This window comes from Rhamphochromis sp. 'chilingali' (genome assembly GCF_963969265.1).
Source record: "Rhamphochromis sp. 'chilingali' genome assembly, chromosome: 1".
Taxonomy (NCBI): Eukaryota; Metazoa; Chordata; class Actinopteri; order Cichliformes; family Cichlidae; genus Rhamphochromis; species Rhamphochromis sp. 'chilingali'.
In genome coordinates, this window is record NC_137929.1 from 58377363 (window position 1) to 58395592 (window position 18230).

General features: G+C 41.7%; 1 long non-coding RNA gene across 1 annotated transcript; it reads left to right on the forward strand.

The window, feature by feature from the left end:
- The first annotated feature begins 1298 nt into the window (after nucleotides 1-1298).
- LOC308399944 lies at nucleotides 1299-17779 on the forward strand. The gene is made up of 6 exons (XR_013972275.1): nucleotides 1299-1584; nucleotides 12589-12649; nucleotides 12763-12811; nucleotides 14389-14544; nucleotides 14748-14840; nucleotides 17341-17779. It is a non-coding gene; the product is annotated as an uncharacterized lncRNA (long non-coding RNA).
- Nucleotides 17780-18230: the final 451 nt, after the last annotated feature.

Here is an 18230-nt window from a genome sequence, read left to right on the forward strand (position 1 = left end):
CCGCAGGGAAAAGGGTAACACCACCTGGGTCTGGGTGCAGTTCCCCCCTCCAGGGGTACCTAGACCCGGTTCGTAGAGTACACCTGGGGAGTGTGATCGTGTGTACAGCGTCTCTTTATGTTTGTCTCCACGTTGGTTGAGTGTGGAGTAAGTGTATATGAGAGTTTTTTTTCTGCACTGTAAAAAACCTGCACCGAAGCTTCTGTTCATCCATCTGAGTCATGCACAATGTTCCTTATATCATTAAAATGTCTAAAACGAGTAAAATCACAGAATAAATGTTGGAAACTTTCCACTGATAAACAAAATGCTAGTGGGTGTGGCCTTCTCTCTCACTTTAATTTCTTCTAAAACGAAGCTCAGTGCGTAACTTTCTTTTTCCCTCTTTTGGAATTTTATTTTTTAATACTTCAGAATAACTGATAATAACCAGTGAAATTCCCTGACTCCCAAACAACTTCACTTTAACTCATTTGTTTGTTTGATTTTTGCTCAGACTTCACAGAGCCATCACACTGAGGACAGAGTACAGCGATAACGTGAGAACAGAAACTTTGCACATTTGACATTCAAATCAGCCACAGCGCAGGGCCTGCTCTAAAAAGACATCTGTGCGCTGAGTCTGCTCTGGTGTCCGGTTTATGTCTGTGAATAGCTGCTGTTATAGCGCTGATATGACTCAGTTTCCTTTAACAGCAACAGCAGATTTCCCCCTGTATTGATTACAGAAGCTTTTACTTCCCTGTTCTAACAGGAATAAAGTTTCAAACTTACAGTATGATAAACTTCCTCCTCTATCTTTGGTTTATGTTTACTCTAATTTGAAGGAAAACATCACGAGGAGAAGGAATGATGTGAAGTTTTCTTACTGTCTCCCTTCATAAAGGATTCTCCAGTGTTCAGTCTGCTATTAGGAGTCATGAGGGAAGCACTCGTGGATGTTTCACCAGTATTTAAAGAATCAAATCAGCTCAACTAATCAACTGAAATGTGTGCTGTATTTCTACCTCATGGTTGCAGTTCAAGGTTCTTTACTTGTCACATGCATAGTTATACAAGTATAACACACAGTGAAATGTAACCTGACACGCTCCTCGACATGTGAAAAAATGGGGGGGGGGGGGGGGGGGGTAGAGGAAGAACATATATATATATATATATATATATATATATATATATATATATATATATATATATATATATATATAAAACACCCAGCACGCCCCTGCGGGCGGTTTATCCTTCAAGCTCGGGTCCTCTACCAGAGGCCTGCACTCAAAAAAGTCAACTAAGGCAGTTGTTTGATTAATTCAATAGACATTTGTCTATTTAACATGAACATATTGAGTTTAGGTTTTTAAATCATTATCAGTTGTTGGTTTAACATAAAATAACAAAAAGTTTAATGAACTAGATTTGCATTCTTCAGTTCAATTAAATGTAATTATTTTAAATCAACAACTCTAAAACCGATGCCTAGTGCGCATGCTCAAACTTCCCAGAAGTGAAGAGGCGGGAACGCGGAGAAAGTTATATGTGTTCAGTGGACTGCCATTTCCCTCTGCGGAATCTTCCACAATACAGGTAAGTAATAAATAACTCAAAATATCTTAGCCAAACGAAGTTGTTCCGTCGGTTAATTGTTTAACAATGTTTTTAATTCCAAATGTGTAAGTTGTCATTAGACAGTGGAGTGGAGCAAATACAGTGAAAATCTGGTATTAGACGGTGCCAATCGGTACCGTCTAATACCTGATTTCTAATCCGCTCTGGGTATATTTATACTATTATTAGCATTTCCACTTCATTGTTTTTCTTTTTTTTTTTACCCGTTTTTGCAGTTAGTCTTATAGTGTTTTTAGCGGTTATTGATATGTTTAATTCAATATTTAACACGTTTGTAATTCACTTTCAAAGTAAATGAAGTTAGCTAAAGCTAGTATGGTTGTCTCATTGAACTTTTACCTAGCTCTGTTAGCATTCACTTTGGTTTTAAATGACGGTTATTGCAAGACATGGTCTTTGTTCACTTTTTTTATTATCATTTGCATTTTTTCTTTCTTTCTTTCTCTCTCCTTTTATTTTAAGCATTCGGCCTCTCGCAGTAATGCAAGTTAAACTAGCATGCGCGAGTTGCTAAATATTAGCTGTGTCCAAATTCACGGGCTGCATTCTTCAAATTACCGCGGTAAAGTGAGCCGTCATTTGTGAGCCGCGGTCAAGCCAGCCGCCTCCTATCCGCCGCATAAATTTCCTTGCGCTTTTACACCAGTCTTTACGGTAGCGCCTTTTTGCTTTATGTGCCGATTGAAAGCCTATACCCGCGCACACGTGCTGTTCGTGCGCGCACAAATTACAATGTAACAGCCCGATACAGTCAATACAATTATGGAAATGTCAAAAATTCATTAAAAATCATCCTGAATAGTTGAGGTCCAACTTTCAACACATCCCTCCTCTGGGACACCTACTGTACCTGTGTGCCAGGTTTCACCAAGATTTACTGTAGAATTCCTCAGAAATTAAAGGGTACTTGTATTCAATGCAATACAGTCAATACAATAGAATTATGTCAATTTTCAGAAATTCATTAAAAAATCATCCTGAGTAGTTGATGTACAACTTTCAACACATTCCCCCTCTGGGACACCTACTGTACCTGTGTGCCAAGTTTCATCCAGATTTACTGTAGAATTCCTCAGAAATTAATGGAAACATTTATTCAATCTAATACAGCCAGTGCACTACAATTGTGTCAATTTTCAAAAATTCATTAAAAATCATCCTGAGTAGTTGATGTACAACTTTCAACACATCCCCCCTCTAGGACACCTACTGTACCTGTGTGCCAATTTTCATCCAGATTTACTGTAGAATTCCTCAGAAATTAAAGGGTACTTGTATCCAATGCAGTCGGCCAATACAGTAGAATTATGTCAATTTTCAAAAATTCATTAAAAATCATCCTGAGTAGTTGATGTCCAACTTTCAACACATCCCTCCTCTAGGACACCTACTGTACCTGTGTGCCAGGTTTCAGCCAGATTTACTGTAGAATTCCTCAGAAATTAAAGGGTACTTGTATCCAATGCAGTCGGCCAATACAGTAGAATTATGTCAATTTTCAAAAATTCATTAAAAATCATCCTGAGTAGTTGATGTACAACTTTCAACACATCCCTTCTCTGGGACACCTACTGTACCTGTGTGCCAATTTTCATCCAGATTTACTGTAGAATTCCTCAGAAATTAAAGGAAACTTATATTCAATTCAATACAATCAATACAATAGAATTATGTCAATTTTCAGAAATTCATTAAAAATCATCCTGAGTAGTTGATGTACAACTTTCAACACATCCCTCCTCTGGGACACCTACTGTACCTGTGTGCCAAGTTTAAGCCAGATTTACTGTAGAATTCCTCAGAAATTAAAGGGTACTTGTATCCAATGCAGTCGGCCAATACAGTAGAATTATGTCAATTTTCAAAAATTCATTAAAAATCATCCTGAGTAGTTGATGTCCAACTTTCAACACATCCCCCCTCTGGGACACCTACTGTACCTGTGTGCCAAGTTTCATCCAGATTTACTGTAGAATTCCTCAGAAATTAAAGGGTACTTGTATTCAATGCAATACAGCCAATACACTATAATTATGTCAATTTTCAAAAATTCATTAAAAATCATCCTGAGTAGTTGATGTCCAACTTTCAACACATCCCTCCTCCGGGAAACCTACTGTACCTGTGTGCCAGGTTTCACCAAGATTTACTGTAGAATTCCTCAGAAATTAAAGGGTACTTGTATCCAATGCAGTCAGCCAATACAATATAATTATGTCAATTTTCAAAAATTCATGAAAAATCCTCCTGAGTAGTTGATGTCCAACTTTCAACACATCCCTCCTCTGGGACACCTACTGTACCTGTGTGCCAAGTTTCAGCCAGATTCACTGTAAAATTACTCAGAAATTAATGGACATTTATATGCAATTCAATACAGCCAATACACTACAATTATGGAAATTTCAGAAATTCATTAAAAATCATCCTGAGTAGTTGAGGTCCAACTTTCAACACATCCCTCCTCCGGGAAACCTGCTGTACGTCTGGGCCAAGTTTCAGCCAGATTTACTGTAATATTCTTCAGAAATTGCAGGGAACTTATGTTCAGTGCAAGAAAGGCTGAAAGACGACCACCACTGAACAAGACACACAAGCTGAAACGTCAAGACTGGGCCAAGAAATATCTCAAGACTGGTTTTTCTAAGGTTTTATGGACTGATGAAATGAGAGTGAGTCTTGATGGGCCAGATGGATGGGCCCGTGGCTGGATTGGTAAAGGGCAGATAGCTCCAGTCTGACTCAGACGCCAGCAAGGTGGAGGTGGAGTACTGGTTTGGGCTGGTATCATTAAAGATGAGCTTGTGGGGCCTTTTCGGGTTGAGGATGGAGTCAAGCTCAACTCCCAGTCCTACTGCCAGTTTCTGGAAGACACCTTCTTCAAGCAGTGGTACAGGAAGAAGTCTGCATCCTTCAAGAAAAACATGATTTTCATGCAGGACAATGCTCCATCACACGCGTCCAAGTACTCCACAGCGTGGCTGGCAAGAAAGGGTATAAAAGAAGAAAAACTAATGACATGGCCTCCTTGTTCACCTGATCTGAACCCCATTGAGAACCTGTGGTCCATCATCAAATATGAGATTTACAAGGAGGGAAAACAGTACACCTCTCTGAACAGTGTCTGGGAGGCTGTGGTTGCTGCTGCACGCAATGTTGATGGTGAACAGATCAAAACACTGACAGAATCCATGGATGGCAGGCTTTTGAGTGTCCTTGCAAAGAAAGGTGGCTATATTGGTCACTGATTTGTTGTTGTTTTGTTTTTGAATGTCGGCGAGGATTCCGCACGGCACTCCCCTCCATTCACCTCGCGAATCTCCGCTCTCTTCCAAACAAAGTCGACGAATTACTGCTCTTAAACCGGACTAACAAGGACTTTGCACGCTCTGCTGCCCTCTGCTTCACTGAAACCTGGCTCAGTGAGCGAGTCCCAGACGCTGTCTTAAATCTGCCGGGCTTCCAGCTTCACCGGGCGGACCGCGAAACAGAGCTCTCAGGGAAAACAAAGGGTGGTGGAGTCTGCTTCTACATTAATGAAGGTTGGTGTACTGATGTCACAGTGTTACAGAAACACTGCAGCCCACACTTGGAAAGTTTTCTCATCAACTGTAAACCTTTTTATTCACCGCGGGAGTTTTCTTCCTTCATGCTGGTCAGAGTTTACATCCCTCCACAGGCCAACGCGAACAACGCACTGTGCGAGCTGGCTGACCAGATTACTACCCTGGAGAGGAAATTCCCGGATTCCTTTACAATTATTCTTGGGGATTTTAACAGAGTAAACCTAAACTACGAACTCCCTAAATACAGACAGCATATAGACTGCCCCACCAGGGACAACATCATACTGGATCACTGCTACACCACTCTAAAAGATGCCTATCGCTCTGTGCCCCGGGCAGCTTTGGGACATTCTGATCACTGCATGGTCCATCTTATTCCAGTTTATAGGCAAAAACTCAAACGTGCGAAGCCTGTAGTCAAAACTGTGAAGAAGTGGACTAACGCAGCAAAGCAGGAACTGCAGGACTGTTTTGACTCCACTGATTGGACTGTTTTTGAAGCTGCATCTAAGAACCTAGATGAGCTCACGGACACTGTGACATCATACATCAGTTTCTGTGAAGACGTGTGTGTGCCAACAAAGACCTTTTGCACATACAACAACAATAAACCATGGTTCACTCCTAAACTCCAACATCTTCGTAAGGCCAAGGAGGACGCCTACAGAAGTGGTGACAGGGTCCTGTACAAGCAAGCCAGGAACACACTGACCAAGGAGATCAAAGCAGCTAAAAGGATCTACTCCTAGAAGCTGGAAGAACGGCTCTCAGCCAACGACCCTGCGTCAGTGTGGAGGGGCCTGCAGGAAATCACCAGCTACAGACGCCCCCCACCCACTATTGAAGCAAACAAAGACCTGGCCAACGAGTTAAACACTTTCTACTGCAGGTTTGAGACGGACAGACTCCCACGCCCCACCCTCCCCTCCCCAGGGACATTGCTTCAGACATTGACCCCCAACACACCTTCCACCTCTCCCCCCTTCACCCTGCCCCTCCCCAATCAAGACTCAACGACCACCCCCACCCTCCCCAATCCAGACTCAACGACCACCACCACCCTCTCCAACCCAGACTCAACGACCTCCACCACACCTCTCACCCCCCTTTCCTCCTCCCTGAAACTAAGAATACACACTCAGGATGTGAGCCGACTATTCCAGAAACAGAAGCCCAGGAAAGCCCCCGGACCAGATGGCGTCTCACCCTCCTGCCTCAAAACCTGTGCTGAACAGCTGGCTCCCATCTTTACTCGCATCTTCAACAGATCCCTGGAGCTGTGTGAAGTTCCCTCCTGCTTCAAACGCTCCACCATCGTCCCTGTTCCCAAGAAACCCACCATCACAGGACTGGATGACTACAGACCTGTCGCCTTGACGTCTGTGGTCATGAAATCCTTCGAACGACTGGTGTTAGCCCATCTGAAAGACATTACAGGCCACCAGCTGGACCCTCTGCAGTTTGCCTACCGGGCAAACAGTTTGGTGGATGATGCAGTGAACATGGGGCTGCATTACATCCTGCAACACCTTGACCGCCCGGGAACTTATGCCAGGGTCCTGTTTGTGGACTTTAGTTCGGCTTTTAACACCATTGTGCCTGAACTTCTCTCCTCCAAACTCTCCCAGCTCAGTGTGTCACCAGCTACCTGTCAGTGGATCACCAGCTTCCTGACAGACAGAAAGCAACAAGTGAGGCTGGGGGAGATCACCTCTGAAACTCGGTCCCTCAGTATTGGTGCCCCTCAAGGATGTGTCCTCTCACCACTACTGTTCTCCCTCTACACTAACGACTGCACCTCCAAGAACTCGGCTGTCAAACTCCTAAAGTTTGCAGATGACACCACTGTCATTGGCCTCATTCAAGATGGTGATGAGTCTGCATACCGGCAGGAAGTTGAGCGGCTGGTACTCTGGTGCAGTCAGCACAATCTGGAGCTGAACACTCTTAAGACTGTAGAGATGACAGTGGACTTCAGGAGACATCCCTCAACTCTGCTCCCCCTCACCATATCAGACAGCCCTGTGTCGACTGTGAAGATCTTCAAGTTCCTGGGTACAACCATCTCCCAGGACCTGAAGTGGGAGACCAACATCAACTCCATCCTCAAAAAGACCCAGCAGAGGATGTACTTCCTGAGACAACTGGGGAAGTACAGTCTCCCACAGGAGCTGCTGATCCAGTTCTACACTGCGGTCATTGAGTCTGTCCTGTGCTCCTCCATCACAGTCTGGTATGGAGCAGCCACTAAACAGGACAGGAGCAGACTGCAGCGGACTGTACGGGCAGCAGAAAGGATCATCAGCGCCCCCCTGCCCTCCATCCAGGATCTGTACCTCTCAAGAACCAGGAAACGGGCAGGGAAAATCATCGCAGACCCCTCACACCCTGCACACAGACTTTTTGATCTGCTGCCCTCTGGCAGACGGTACAGAAGCCTGCAGACCAGGACCACCCGACACAGGAACAGTTTCTTTCCCCTCGCCATCTCCCTTCTTAACAGTTGACCTGTCACACTGCTCCCACTGCCAGACTGCAGCTGCACCTTATGTACATTTTGTAGTATTCATTCCACCTCATTCATTTCTGTATTTTATGTATATAAGTTTAGATTCGTTATTTATAGTTGGTTTACACAGCTTTGTGTATGTATGTGTAATGTGTATATATAGACACTTGTGTGTGTGTGTGTGTGTGTGTGTGTGTGTGTGTGTGTGTGTGTGTGTGTGTGTGTGTGAGATTTACATTGCTGTGCTTGAGAGCCACCATCTACCGGAACCAAATTCCCTGTATGTGTCTGCACATATACTTGGCCAATAAACACGATTCTGATTCTGATTCTGAGATGTATATTTGTGAATGTGGAGATGTTATATTGGTTTCACTGGTAAAAAATAAATAATTGAAATGGGTATATATTTGTTTTTTGTTAAGTTGCCTAATAATTATGCACAGTAATAGTCACCTGCACACACAGATACCCCCCTAAAATAACTAAAACTAAAAACAAACTAAAAACTACTTCCAAAAACATTCAGCTTTGATATTAATGAGTTTTTTGGGTTCATTGAGAACATGGTTGTTGTTCAATAATAAAATTATTCCTCAAAAATACAACTTGCCTAATAATTCTGTACTCCCTGTAGGTCTGTTGACAGAGCTCTGTACAGGTCTGCTCGAGCTGACCTGAAAAGGGGTCCCACCTGTCCAGCAACAACACATGGCATGGAATAATAGACATCATAAACCACAGAGGCAGAACTGTGAAAACAGAAAACCTGAGTGTGCAGCTAGCAGAGGACATAAACAGCTTCTTTGCCCGCTTTGAAACACCACAACAGCAGCATTCATCTGCCTCAGCCCTGCTCCCATCCTCATCCTCACCTGGTTCCTGCACCGCTCCATTCACTGTAACGGAGCACGATGTCAGATGCGTGTTCCTAGCAGTGAACCCCAGGAAGGCAGCCGGTCCAGACGGAATACGTGGTAAAGTGCTAAGACCATGTGCCCACCAGCTCACCCTCATCTCCACCAGAATCTTCAACCTCTCACTGGATGAAGCAGCCATCCCATCCTGTCTAAAATCAGCCACAATCATCCCAGTACCAAAGAAGTCTCCCATCACCAGCCTGAACTATTATTGCCCTGTGGCCCTCACACCGGTAATCATGAAATGCTTTGAGAGACTAGTCCTTCAGCACACCAAGGATTACCTCCCCCCAGAATTCGACCCCCACCAGTTTGCATACCGTGCAAACAGATTCACAGAAGATGCCATCACCCTCCACTCGGTGCTGAGTCACCTAGAACAGCGGCAGAGCTACGCCAGAATGCTCTTTGTGGACTACAGCTCACCCTTCCACCACTCGCCCATTGAGAGCCTACTAACTTACTGCATCACAGTATGGTACAGCAGCTGCACTAAGGCGGATAGAGCCACCCTCCCAGCATGTTTGCAATGAGTAGGATATGCTCTGTATCTCACTGTACAACTGTATAGTGACAAAGGTATTGGGTTCTTTTCTAAAAATTGCTATAAACAGAGGAACCCAAACTGATGAAAAGTGGCGAATATTTTTTTTCAAATGACTATTTTTAGTGGATTTTTGATATAGAAGCAGAATGACAGAATGTTAAAAGAAGTTACTTTTAGTCGCTCTAAGCTGGGCATTGCGTTCTCTGGCTGTTCAAAGCCATGGAACTTTAGACTTTCCAAGCAAATAATGATGGCCATACTGATGTTCTTTTCAGTACATTTTACTTTATGTTCATTTTCATTTTTATGATGTTTCTATTTTTACATAATTCCTCCCACATAGCAAAATTGGTATGGCCTGGATCTGTCCCACACAATGTGCTTACACATGGCCTGCGTACCGCAAAGAATGACGGCCCTATGGTGGCTCAGATCTGGTTTACCAGAGGTGGCCCACACATGAGCCAGCACAAGGCCAGTTGCAGACACACTGCTGGCCCTGTGCTGGCCCAGAACAGTTTCAGCTCTGGCCCCAGATGTCAGCCTAATGTGCACCTTAGCCATGTAAGCCATGTAATAACAACATGTGCTGGAACATAATAGTGCAAAAGTAACATGACGAAACTCTGTTCAGACAGTGAATGGACTGATTCTTATACAGCACTTTTTTACTCACCCATATTACTCAAAGTGCTCTATACAACATGTCACATTCACCCAATCAGGCCAAATGTGGCATGCCATCACATAAACAGTGCCATCTTACCATGCCAGAAGTCAGCCAGCAGTGCCGGCTTGACACCAGATCCAGGCAAGACCCGTCTGCTATGTGGGATGACTTGTTCTTTTGGCATTTTAGTTGTGGATTATGTTTGGACTGTGTCTCTTGCCCTTTCAGTATTGTTTTCTTGTGCTTCTAAGTGTCCCTTTGTTTCTTTTTAGGTTATGTAGTATGGGTTAGAGATATTTTGTATGTTGTTTTTGTTTAATAAATCCGCCTTTTGGATTATTCCCTGATGTGCCTGAGTTCTGTTATTTAGTGTCACTTTGAAAGGACACACATCCAGCATTGACATATAATTGTTCTTTCAATTTTTGATAAAGATTACAGTGAATTGAGATGTAACTTGGCCCAGAGGTACGGTAGGACGCCCAGAGTAAGAAAGTGTTGAAAGTTGGACCTCAACTATTATGGATGATTTTTAATGAATTTTTGAAATTTCCATAATTGTAGTGTATTGGCTGTATTGAATTGCATATAAATGTCCTTTAATTTATGAGGAATTTTACAGTAAATCTGGATGAAAATTGGCACACAGGTACAGTAGGTGTCCCAGAGGGGGGATGTGTTGAAAGTTGTACATCAACTACTCAGGATGATTTTTAATGAATTTTTGAAAATTGACATAATTCTACTGTATTGGCCGACTGCATTGGATAGAAGTACCCTTCAATTTCTGAGGAATTTTACAGTAAATCTGGCTGAAACCTGGCACACAGGTACAGTAGGTGTCCTAGAGGAGGGATGTGTTGAAAGTTGTACATCAACTACTCAGGATGATTTTTAATGAATTTTTGAAAATTGACATAATTCTATTGTATTGACTGTATTGAATTGAATATAAGTTTCCTTTAATTTCTGAGGAATTCTACAGTAAATCTGGCTGAAACTTGGCACACAGGTACAGTAGGTGTCCCAGAGGGGGGATGTGTTGAAAGTTGTACATCAACTACTCAGGATGATTTTTAATGAATTTTTGAAAATTGACATAATTATAGTGTATTGGCTGTATTGCATTGAATACAAGTACCCTTTAATTTCTGAGGAATTCTACAGTAAATCTGGATGAAACTTGGCACACAGGTACAGTAGGTGTCCTAGAGGAGGGATGTGTTGAAAGTTGGACATCAACTACTCAGGATGATTTTTAATGAATTTTTGAAAATTGACATAATTATAGTGTATTGGCTGTATTGCATTGAATACAAGTACCCTTTAATTTCTGAGGAATTCTACAGTAAATCTGGATGAAACTTGGCACACAGGTACAGTAGGTGTCCCAGAGAAGGAATCTGTTGAAAGTTGTACATCAACTACTCAGGATGATTTTTAATGAATTTCTGAAAATTGACATAATTCTATTGTACTGACTGTATTAGATTGAATAAATGTTTCCATTAATTTCTGAGGAATTCTACAGTAAATCTGGATGAAACTTGGCACACAGGTACAGTAGGTGTCCCAGAGGGGGGATGTGTTGAAAGTTGTACATCAACTACTCAGGATGATTTTTAATGAATTTTTGAAAATTGACATAATTCTATTGTATTGACTGTATTGCATTGAATACAAGTACCCTTTAATTTCTGAGGAATTCTACAGTAAATCTGGATGAAACTTGGCACACAGGTACAGTAGGTGTCCCAGAGGAGGGATGTGTTGAAAGTTGTACATCAACTACTCAGGATGATTTTTAATGAATTTTTGAAAATTGACATAATTCTATTGTATTGACTGTATTGCATTGAATACAAGTACCCTTTAATTTCTGAGGAATTCTACAGTAAATCTGGATGAAAATTGGCACACAGGTACAGTAGGTGTCCCAGAGGAGGGATGTGTTGAACGTTGGACCTCAACTATTCAGGATGACTTTTAATGAATTTTTGAAATAAACATAATTGTAGTGCATTGACTGTATTGCACTGAATATGAGTTTACTGTGATTTCTGAGTAATATTACAGTAAATCTGGGTAAAAACTGGCCCAGAGGTAAAGTAGGTGTCCGAGAAGAGGATTGTGTTGAAAGCTTGGCATCAACTTTTAAGAATGATTTTTAATGAATTTTTGAATATGCAACCAGACTGTCACGATGGCTGTATTGAGCTGTTCCATTGTAATTTGTGTGCGCGCGCGCGTGTGACTGTTCACGCGCGTGCGTGTGACTGTTCACGCGCGTGCGTGTGCGCGCGAGTCTAGGCTTTCAATCAGGATATAAAGCGAAAAGACGCTACCGTAAAGACTGGTGTAAAAGCGCAAGGGAATTCATGCGGCGGATAGGAGGCGGCTGGCTTGACCGCGGCTCACAAATGACGGCTCACTTTACCGCAGTTTCAAATTGACTTGAACGCTAGTGCATGGGAAAAAGAGCATAAACACGAGGTCAGAGGAAAAGGCAATGGCGGATAGTTATGAAAATTGCCTGTCGGACCTTTACCGCAACTACCAGCATCTTTATTGCATAGTGTGAAACACTGCTATTACATTTGGCAACAGATTGGATATTTATCTGTGAATTTTATATTGCAAGAGGTATTTATATGTATTTGTATATTTTTTTTTATACATTTGCAACAAAGTAAAAAAAAATCCACTGTGGAATTTTTATAAAATAATTTTGTCTGTTTTCTTTACCATAGTAACACCACAAAGAAAGCTGACCCCTTTTTCTGATTGTTTGTGCCTCCTCTTTAATACATGGTAAGCCTTTTACCATCATATATTTATTATGATAGTTTTATGATTTAATCAAAGTGGAAAAAAAAGGTGCCAATAAAACCATCCTTAAAACTGCTTTTCTTTTTTTCTTTCAGTGACTTGTATGTGGCAGTGCAAGCGTTGTTCCATCAGGGAGAGTAGTAGGTACAAATTATTGAAACACTGTACAGGGCTCGCCAAATCGCTAGCCCGACGTCCCGGGGCTAGCGATTTTTCCAGTCGGGCTACCAAAATCTATCTCTGCCCTGCCCGTCGGGCTGTCATAGGAAGGAAAAATATATGTCAATGCTTCTGCATTCTTTCGGAAATGTAGCTGGGTAATTATGTCATTGGCATCGGTGAGCCACTGTCAATATGTGACATATTGAAATCGCGTTTGAATTCGCGCTTGTTTTTTGCTTTCACTTTGCAATCGCGCGCGAACTGTGTATAGAGAGTGATAGTACTGATTGGTGAGTGATGATAATTTGCGCACCAATTCCTCTGACATCGTCTTATCAATCGTTAGCTTACTATGCAAACATGACAAGTGAAATCTCCCGCAGCTTAAACATGTGAGAGGTTGATCGCGCAGAGAATCGCTGAGCTTATGTGAGTGCGTGTGTAAAAGCAGCAGGATATATATTTCAGTTCTGCTGAGCCAACTAAGACAGGTCAGGGTGAAGAAGTGACAGCCAAAGAAAAGCTTACCACAAAACGGAAAAGTTATGACAAATCAGACTAAGGCAAAAAGAAAGTGCAGCTTTATGGTTTCATAGACAAAATAATTTCTGTGGCTGCAATATGACGAGCTAAATAACCAGGGCTGCACATAAGTGGTCCGCAGGTGCGTATTTGCTGTCAAAATAAAAAACGCGCACAAGATAAGAAGTTGCAACGCGTGTTTGCATACATAAGATTTTCTGGAGGAGGACAGACATTTGTTTAGAACTCTTAAATATGTCGAAGAAGCTCCTTTAAGCAATTACTTTGGTTTTCCTCCACCTCCAAAGAAATGTCAGAAGGAGTCCAAACCACAAAATAAGCGCGTATTCTCGGAAAAGTGGTTGCAGAAGGTGAGCTGGCTTCAAACAAATGATGAACGCACAGATGTGGTGCAGAATGTGTCGTGAAAATCCCACTCTAGCGGACAAAAACAGCCTTTTATATGGACGCAAACGCGCGTTGCAACTTCTTATCTGTTGCGTGTCTTTTATTTTGACAGCGAATGCGCACATGCGGACCACTTATGTGTACCCGTGTAAATAACATAATGTTCTGCCGGGTGTGTTGTTGATTTTCCCTCGATTTCTGAGTCGACAAGCGCCTTTGTTACTGGGACCAGTAATTTTAAGAAAGGCCCCCATTAGAAATGGATTATTGCTCAGTCTGCAATATCTTTCCCAGAACAAACACCAATTGCAAATAACATACTAAAAATAAACCTGAAAATCAGTTTAGAACACCGTACTATGTTGCAAAGAGTGAACTACCACTGGTGCAATTTAGCAGTCTTTGCAAACTTCAAAAAGCAAATGGCCTAGATCTTGGTTCCACTTGCCTCTTACTTGTGACTTTAGTGGAAATTTCAAATTCAGGATCTGACACAGACTGATTCATGTTCTACACAGACAGCACTGATGTCTGCATGGTCTTCTAAAAGCAGCTTTAGTCAGCTTAGATGTGAAGTGAGTGAAATATACAGTTGAGTTTTTAATCAATGTATTTGTTCTCTATTGCAGATTGACAAGGAGTTTCTGCGAATCACCACAAAGCCTCTGCTATCTACTTTCTTTGCCGAGCTTGACCAATACGCGCCACGCTTAATGGAAATCTTTCTGACCAAAGGAGGGACACGTGGAAAGAAAATAAGAGGTCTCATGCTTGCCATCTCCAAGGTTTGTATTAGGATTGAGTAGACTTTGTCATAGGCAGCAAAAATAACTTTTATTTGGAGATGAAGTTGTCAATTTTGTTTCGGCTTAACAAATGGTACATGCCAGGTTCTAACCTAAAGAATAATTATGCAAGTTAACTGATTACCCTAGCTTTAAGAAAAACAGACTGGTTTTGGCTCATATTATCTCCTCCTCCTCTCCAGCATGACAACATCCATACCAGACGAGCATGCATCTTGAAGTCTTTGTGCATCTACCTAAACGAAGACTATGAGAAGTTAATAAAGGAGTACTTGGTGAGTCACTGTGACAGCATGTTGACCGTAACATTCTCATACAAATTGTAACGTTGCCTCAAATGCAAATCGTTAAAATTAAAATTTTGAGATTAGCAACAAGACACCTGGTATTGGGGAAAGCATGTCTTGAATACCAAACAGTATTAAGCGTTGCAATAAAGAATTTCTGGAATTTGGTATTGGAAGGAAAGAAATTTATGCATACTTAAACTTGATACACAAACATACAATGCATTTAACATGCATCAAGACAATATTGCTTTTGAATCTGTACTTGGATTAAAACAAGTCCTGGGGCCCGTTCTTCGTACCTCGCTAAGTAAGTTAGCTGGATTTGATTGTTGACGATTTCGTGTGATCCTGGATCGTTCGGTTCCCCGAAGCTCATCCGGGACTTGCTGCCATAGCAACAGAGCCGTAAGCGTAAACCTGCTCGGGAGCAGGTTCACTTTATGTAAACAGGATTAGATCGCGGCCACGCAGGTATGTCCGCTTCATTTATACGAAAGCAACAGCGATATTCCACCACTGTTTCACCATAAATAAATAACATCAATGTAACTAAAGATAATGCAGCACTTGATCCATTTATTGATTTCACACAGATACATACAGGTCATTTCCTAAAAAAGGGAAATGTACTATTAACATTCTATTACATGTATGTGATTATTACAGATGTAATTCATATTTCAGAGTAGTAATTGCAAATTACTTTGTGCAATCAAGATGACCACGGCTATAACAGCGAAGGTGGATTTGGGAAGTCTGTCGCAGCCGTGTCCTGTCCGTATACGCGACCAACCCATTGCGGAAGGTGCAAGATTGATAAGGAGAGTCCTCAGAATTCAGCGTATATTGCGGGATAGACAGGATCCTTTAGCTCAGCGCGACAGTGTGCTCATTGAGAGATATCGATATTCCCGTGAGGGTATTATTCACTTAACCAACTTGTTGACGAGGGGGTGCAGGACCACCACCTTTCTTTTTTTGCTCTGCCCTTTTCTTGGTTGCTGTTATGAACAAACAAACAGATTATTCCAGGGTCTCATTCCAAGAGACTAAAAGCAATATAAGTGATAAATATTACCATTCTGTAGAATATTCTTATATTTCACTTTTACTTGTTCCCATGTTCTAGTGGGTCCTGTTGTGGCTCTAATGTGAAAGGGGATATAATATAACATAATATAATATAATGTAATATAATATTGGATAATATAGTGTAATATAATAAATTTACCCTACCGCCTACTGGTGTTGGCCAGAGGGGCCGATGGCGCGATATGGCAGCCTGGCTTCTGTCAGTCTGCCCCAGGGCAGCTGTGGCTACAACCGTAGCTGCCTCCACCAGTGTGTGAATGTGAGAGTGAATGAATAGTGGCATTGTCATGCGCTTTGGGTGCCTTGAAAAGCGCTATATAAATCCACTCCATTATTATTGTTATTATTAAATTACTTACGAGTTTAATTTGTCAGCAACTTTCTGCCAGCCCTCTCTCCTTGCTTTTGCAGCCTTTGCAGTGTTCCCTTGCGTTTTAATTAAACTCTGAAACTCCTGAAATCCCTCACTCAAGAGTTCTTGCTCTGCTGCCGAAAAATACCGAGCGCGCTCCTTCGACATTTTCGCCGACCAATCAGAGGGTTGCCGATCAATGTTTCTACTATCGATGCGTAGCCCCTTTTACGACACCCAGTGATCTCACATTACTTCATCCAGCTGTACTGATCGTCAACAGCAGGTGTGTTCGGAGAACCGGATTAGCGAGCTCACGGTTAGCGCGATGATTTGGTCTTGGATGCGTCATTTGATCTTGGATGTAGTAAGCGACGTACGAAGAACGGGCCCCTGTTGTTTTTTCATTGCTATGGTCATCAGTATTTGTAAATAGAAATGTCTATGAACTTTGAGCTGTTTAGTACTAACACTTCTATACCTGTTTTATTTTAGCAGCTGAGTTAGCCTTTTCTCGAGTCCTGTCCCCCTAAGTTACTCTTGCTACGTCCGACAAACAAATGGTTTCCTCTGCGCACCAATGGGTACCCGAATGTGCGAGCAGACATGCTTCATAATGTTCGGTACATTTACCTGGGAGTGGGGCCATACACACTGTTTAATCCATTCACGTTGTTTTTGACTTTGTGAATGGAAAGAACACAACTCCTCCAGACACAATCTCTCGGCGTATCGGTGGGCACACCGCTTCTCCATCTTGCTTGAGGTTAATGTTTGTCAGACACAGTAACGGTTGCTATAATGTGTAATTGGACAATGGCCCTTTCGGGGGAGGGGCCGGTGAGAGGTCAATTATGCCACCTCTTTTGACATGAGAGGTGTATTTTATAATTTATGTATTGGAGTAATTACTAACAACTACTTTAGTGGTGTAATTTTCTGTTTATTACTTTGACTACTTGGATTTTATGAACAGCATAGAAACAGTTGTTTAAACAATCTCTTAAATTTTACTTTGTTGTCTTATATTTTTTCATGTAGGATACGGACAGCGAGGCAAAAAGCTGCATGGAGCAAACTGTGATGGGGGTGTACGTCATCCAGAAGGAGGGTGCTGAACCTGAAGATGACCCAGAGGACGTTGGTGTCCTGATTGAGGGTGTGGAGGCTAACACTGATTTGGGTAACATTGCACAAGCATGTGCTCTGTTGTTTGGACTCATATACTGTTTGAACCTGAGCTACCCACCAGAACTTAAATGCACCTTTGAAGTCCTCCAGAAGATACTTTTAAATCTTGATGGACAAAAGCTGTCTTCAAAGGTACAGTTTCTGAAAAACAAGCTTATGGGGTGAGAGCACTTGAAAATGACTGATAGGTCTTGAATGGTTCATTGGTGCAATGGTGATTTCCAGTATATAATGTTAATATTTGAGTTGTTTATATTTTTTTCTTTCATTTAAAAAATATTTTTTTAAGTTTTTGGATTCTCTCTGTTGGGCAATTCACCTTTTATACAGCACTGCCGATGATTTTTGTTTGTCCTTATATAGATGGCTCAAAATGGATCAGAAGTACTGACAGAAGTACTATGTTGTGTTTATGTGTCAAGGGCCTGTAAAATTTAAGACCACTGCCACCTGTTAAGTTCACTGTATTATTGTGTCCATTTTGCTTGCTAGCATGTTTTAAAACACAGCAAAAACTATATTGTTAGCTGTGGAGGACTGCAACCCTGCAACCAAAATTAAAAAAATAAATACAGAAATATAAAAATTGGTCAAACTAATAATTATTTCAATGAGATACACCAAACAAATATAGATTTTCATCACCTATGGATTTTTTTGTTGTTGTATTGCCCCCAAATTATTTCTAATTATTTTATTTTTCCAAATTCACACAATAGTAATTCTATTTTGTCACATGT